This window comes from Nothoprocta perdicaria, unplaced genomic scaffold, assembly GCF_003342845.1.
Source record: "Nothoprocta perdicaria isolate Ctin4 unplaced genomic scaffold, notPer1 scaffold_86, whole genome shotgun sequence".
Taxonomy (NCBI): domain Eukaryota; kingdom Metazoa; phylum Chordata; class Aves; order Tinamiformes; family Tinamidae; genus Nothoprocta; species Nothoprocta perdicaria.
In genome coordinates this window covers 823,153-828,613 of record NW_020456154.1, presented here as the reverse complement: position 1 = coordinate 828,613, position 5,461 = coordinate 823,153, and the positions used below count along the sequence as shown (strand labels likewise).

At 46.8% G+C, this 5,461-nt stretch overlaps 1 long non-coding RNA gene across 1 annotated transcript; it reads right to left on the bottom strand.

Moving 5' to 3' along the window:
* Positions 1-1,422: 1,422 nt before the first annotated feature.
* LOC112958430 lies at positions 1,423-2,371 on the bottom strand. Its single transcript, XR_003251416.1, has 2 exons — positions 2,121-2,371; positions 1,423-1,640 (listed from the first exon to the last, which is right to left on the bottom strand). It is a non-coding gene; the product is annotated as an uncharacterized LOC112958430 (long non-coding RNA).
* Positions 2,372-5,461: the final 3,090 nt, after the last annotated feature.

Here is a 5,461-nt window from a genome sequence, read left to right as displayed (position 1 = left end):
ACGTGACGTGGCAGCAGCAGGAGTCAGGGAGAAGCTCGAGAGACCTTTGGGAAAGACCTGTCTGTGGTGGCTCACAGCTGGAGTGCCTTGCATGGGGTTGTCTTCTCTCCCAATGCATTTTTTCTCATCCATTTTAGCTTAAATGCCACCTGAAAGATATGGGAGCGAGGGGACCCTGAGTTCTGGCCTTTGCTGTGAGGGCTGCTGCTGCCTTTTGCGAAGGAGCCGACTCTTATCACATAAAACCACACAAGTAACACTTGCGGCAAACACCAAGGCCCAGCACTTCCTCTTCTGTCAGGCACCCAGGCAGTTTTTTGGGTCCATTTTCTGTGCTCCATGCACACGGACCAATGATTCTTAAATCCAGGGGCGCTTGGTGGTCCCCCTTCCAAGGCTGGGTGAGGAACATCCTAGCTCCACCAAGCAGACAAGCTTGCAAACGTTTGTATAAAAGGACAACTTTAAGGGGAAAGGTATTTCAAAATAAGTAGGGTTGCGCTGACTGTTGCATAAAATACCAAATAGGGATGGCTTTAAGATATATTTTGGGCTGTCCAAGTGCCCCTTTTCCACAAAGGGCATCCTTTTTGTCTTAGCGCCCATTCTGAAGTATCCAGCTTTCTTTATCTTTCTATGGAGAGATATATCTATGTCTATATAGAGGTATCTGTATGCACAGTTACATCTAGCTGAGGCACCCAAGGTATGTTTCCAAATTCCACTCCAAAGGCCAAGAAGTTCGATTCTGTAGTCCTAGCTCTTAGCTGCCTTTTTTTGGTTTCTGTTCCTTCATGATCCAGAGACAACAATGCCATAGGCCGTTACACAGACCGTGGCATCAATTCCTTACTGTGGAGGAGCTACTGCACAGAGAAACGTCACTCATTTTTCAACATGCAAGTGTTGCACAGTGTCAGGCAGGAAAGTAGCTGTACAGCCTTTAAATCTGCTCTGGTCAGTTATGAGGATCGACGTCCATGTGTCACATTTGGGACACAAAGGCAGAAGTCTCACTGGTGTCTCCAGTTGGCTTTAATTCAACACTTTCCACTAGTGAACTGCTGTAAATTCAYACAAAGGACTAACTTGTGCTCAGCCTTTGTAGTTACTACTTTTCCTTTCTGCTACCAGTAAAACTGCCAGGGACAAAAACCACCCAGAAATAATGCAYGGCTTTATCCAGCAAACAGCACCATAGCTGCCAAGCGAGTGGGTCCGAGCGGCTGAACTCCCAACATGTGGCTAAAAATGATGGTCAGCATGGAAAGAGAAGGAGGGCAGATTCRTGTTGTTGTTTACACCAAGGCCCATGACAACTAAATTGAGAACATAACTTGAAGTCACAAGATGTTTTGCCCTAATCCTAATAACTGAGCCAGGCAGTCTGGCTTTAGCTCTAGCAGATGGATGTTAAAACTCTAGTCTGACCAGATAATAGGCTCAAGAGTGAGAAGTCTAGCAGGCAGGTGTGAGGATGCTTCTTTCTCAGCTTGTTCTTCAGCTGAGGTCCCTGCATACCAGATAAAATCAGTCCTGTGAGAAGGAGCTGGGGTTTCTGCTTCTTGGCACTGAAGTAGTCAGCTTCAGATTCACACTGAGGCAGGACGCAATATCAAAGCTTGGACATAATACTGAAGCTTTTAAGATAAAAAAAGGAAAAAAAAATCAATAAACTACACAGCCACTGTAGGCTGCAGTATCTTGCTGCTTTATCACCTGAGCACATTCCTAACACACACTGCCCTCATCACCAGTAATCTCTTTTTCTGTACAGAGGGAAAAATCAAGTTTGACTTACTGAGTCAAAAAGAATGAGTTGTTTGTAGAATGGTATTTTTCATCATCAAGAAATAGCTTGTATGGGCTCCTTGGTAAGGAAAAGGTCTTCACTAGTGTTTTAATGAAAGACAATGTCCTGAAGGTATAAAACTAACCCTTGCCAAGCCATTTTCTTTATTTTGGGGTTACTGTCTGCTAGAAACAAGTATTAAAAGCTTATTCTCAGCCCMTTGTTGCAACATTTCCTGGTCACCRSCAAGCTGGAAGAGGAGAGACAGATCACCCTTTATCTACACTACACAATTACCTGGAACAGAGTTACAACCCTTGATACTTACCATCAAGCATCTTCTCAGTGGGTTGCCTCTGACAACACTCATACTCCATGAGAACTCCAGTTCTCATACTCCAGCCTCTTAAGTACAAGGCTTCAGAAGGCCCAATCCTTCATCTTAGGCTCCTTCTAAGGTTTTTCCCTAGGCTCTTCCAAAATAGATGCATAAGATCCTCCTTATCCTAATGCCTAGGACAGCTAGAGTTGTAGCTAGCTGTTCACTGTGGGAACTCTGCTTTTTTGCTTCTCACAAGCTGCTTGCTTTGCTGCTGAATACTTCCACTTATGCAGTATTCAGAAGGGCAGCACATTCCCAGAACCCCCACCTCCAATTCAGTACAAAATCAATCCTTCCCAAYCCAACTACCTCTTGAGGGAATTTAAGACAAGCTATTGACCTTGGGCTTCCTAGGGCCTCAGGGCAATCAGCTAAACAAGTTCTTCTGTGGAGCCTGCAACCTGCAGTCACTGCAGCACCTGCTCAAACTAATGGCCCTTTGCCCCCCATCTGTGAATTTAACAGAGTTAGGGCCACAGAACACCCACAAAAATAGTACCTTTTCCTTCTGTCACCCRTGTGAGCAGTTACTGACCTGAACACCATTTACTGAACTAAACTGATAGTTTAGATAGTTCAGTTCAGGCCTAAACCTTGGCATAAATATAAATATACATATACATATATATATATAAGTATTCGGAATCAAAGACCAATAAAGAAAATATCTTCCAAGACAAAATGATATCAGACTTCTTTGATGCAATTAAATGTAAAAGCAAGTCAGTAAGCACTGACTAGGCTTTTATCTTGCATAGAGTTACAGTTTGCACATTTATGCCATGAACCTCCATTCACAGAATGATTCTTGTCACAGCCTTGGTGTAGAGCTGCAAAACACTTCTTATTACTAACGCTTTGTAGTGTCTTATGGAAACTGCAGCGACGTGTTTAAGATCTCTGCACAGATGCTTGACTAGAGCTTTCAAGTATTGTTTTCATTTCACTGTATGTCTTCCAAAGAAGTGGTGCTTTTCTTTCATCCCACACAGATTTTTAACACAGGCAAATATTACCAGATACAGACATGAATACAGACTTTAGTTTTTTAAGTTAGCTTGAGATAGAGTGATATACACGTACAGAGAGGAGGAGTAATATGTCCAAGGGAATAACACACWGCTGAAAACTTTTTAAAACAARCAAATAAACAAAAAAGCTTTCTGAAACTACTGCCATTACTGCTGGTTGTCTGGCAGTTGTTGCTCTTAGCCCAAATCTAAATACATTATTGCTTTAATGAAAGTGCACCATGTAAGTCTCTCCAAATGGTGCTAACAATTGTGAAAGATAAGGGTCATAAGCAGCTTACTTTGTTCCCCATCTTGTGATGAACTTAAAGCCAGTTTTAAATAATCCTCGGCAGAGTTCATCCTGGCATCACAGCTACTGAGCAAGCCCAGAGGGCGGGAGGAAATGAGAAATGGAGCCTTTAGGAAATTTGCAGCCTCCTTTCTGTCTAAAGCACTGGGAAATCCCAGAACAGAACCAGTCAATGGGAATTTTGTGGGCTTTTTTTGCTTTTAGGATTCTCAAATTCCTTCCTGCATCACATCGGACACTTCCTGTCACAGCAGTGCCCTGGGCGCCGAATCCCGGCTCCAAGCACCTCTTGGAAGCTGCTACCGGACTGCAGGCACCGCATGACTGCAAACCAGCTTCTACCAAGGCTGAAATAGCAAGCTCCAGTGGGAATCTCACCTTCAATCTTTAGGCAACTCACAAAACATGTTTTATGGAATACATTTAACTCTGCTTCCAATTGCAAAGGGCACAATGAACAATATATCAGCACAGGAAGCTCAAGAACTGAGGAAGGCAAAGCAACGATAGGAGAAATGTGTCTGTATGTGAAGAACTAGTAGGTGAAGAACTTCTTGTTGGTGTTGCCTGCCTTGTACCTATCGAGGTTAAAAGAAAAATGTGCCCTGGTTCCTTCTCGTCCTTACGGATGACTTCCAGGATTGCAACTCCTCAGTTACAAAAATCTGATGCAGGGACACACCTTGGTCTTGCAACCCACACAATACGTGGATACYGATACATAAAAATCAATGAACTGCCTCTAGCACCTCACTAGATCCAGGTCATCATAAAACTRTGCAGGGAGCTGGTAGCATGGGTAGATGCCCATCAAAGAGTAGTCACTACGAGACCTGCCCAGTTAGGCTAAAGCAGGTAAAAAAAAGGTACGGTATAGGTGGAATCAAGGCACATTTCTGAAACACCTAAGTTTTTCTAAAGTATCATTTGCCTCACAGTCCATCCCAAAGCAGACAGATGGAGAGGTATTTTGTATTTTGTTCTAAGTTTCTACAATCAAATACAGATTAACAAAACGTTAGTCCKCAGTTTCTGAAAAGGCCTTAAGCAGCTCTGTGTGATGCTGCCAAGCTTGAGGAGCTTTCAAAAGCAGATGCAGTGTCTCCCTGCCGCCCAAGCGTGGGTCTAGCGCATGGTCTGCTCCCCTTCTGGGGGCAGAGACCATTACCCTYGGTGCCCTCGAAACGCAGAGCCAAACCAGCGCAGCCGCCCTGCACACGGGCAGTCTATGTGATCAGACACGATGCTCTTCCACCCGACGTGACCGCGAGCAAATCCAGTGCGCAGCAGAGGCTGCTTCCTCCGCAGCTCCTTATCTCTTGGTTCCACCTCACCCTCCTTCCCCACCCTCTTGCTGGTGGATTCAAACCAGCCAGCTCCCACATGCCTCTATCCCACCTCTCTATGGAGAGCTCCAAAGGAGGGCTCTGAAGGAGGGCTCTAAAAGAGGGCTCAGAGGAGAGTACGAAAGGAGAGCTCCAAAGGAGGACTCCAAAGGAGGGCTCCAAAGGGACCCTTGCTCCACATGGCTCGGGCCAGGGAAGCTGGCTGTGCCGGGAAGGCCCGCTCGGCCTTTCCAGCCCCGGGAGGGACATGTCCTGCAGGGAGGCTGAGCACGACGGGCTCCTGCGGCGGTGCAGGAACGCTCGGAGCAGGATGCCGAGCTACCAGTGCCCAAAACGGGTGCCCCAAGGAGTGACGCGACTCGCATCGCTCCAGCAACGCTCCCGCAGCGTGGGGCATCCCGCAGGCTCCGGAGGGACGCCAGGTCTCCACTCTGAGCACAGGGCAGTGCAGAACCCATGGTGGGGCGGGTGTGTGGGGAGCTGTGGGGATGTGTGCGCGGCGGAGCCGGGTCCGTATTGGGGGCTGTGTGCGTGGCGAGTCCGTGTGCTCAGCGGGGCCAGGTCTGTGTGTGTGGCGGGTCCGTGTGGCGGGTCCGTGTGCGTGGCGGGGCCGGGTCC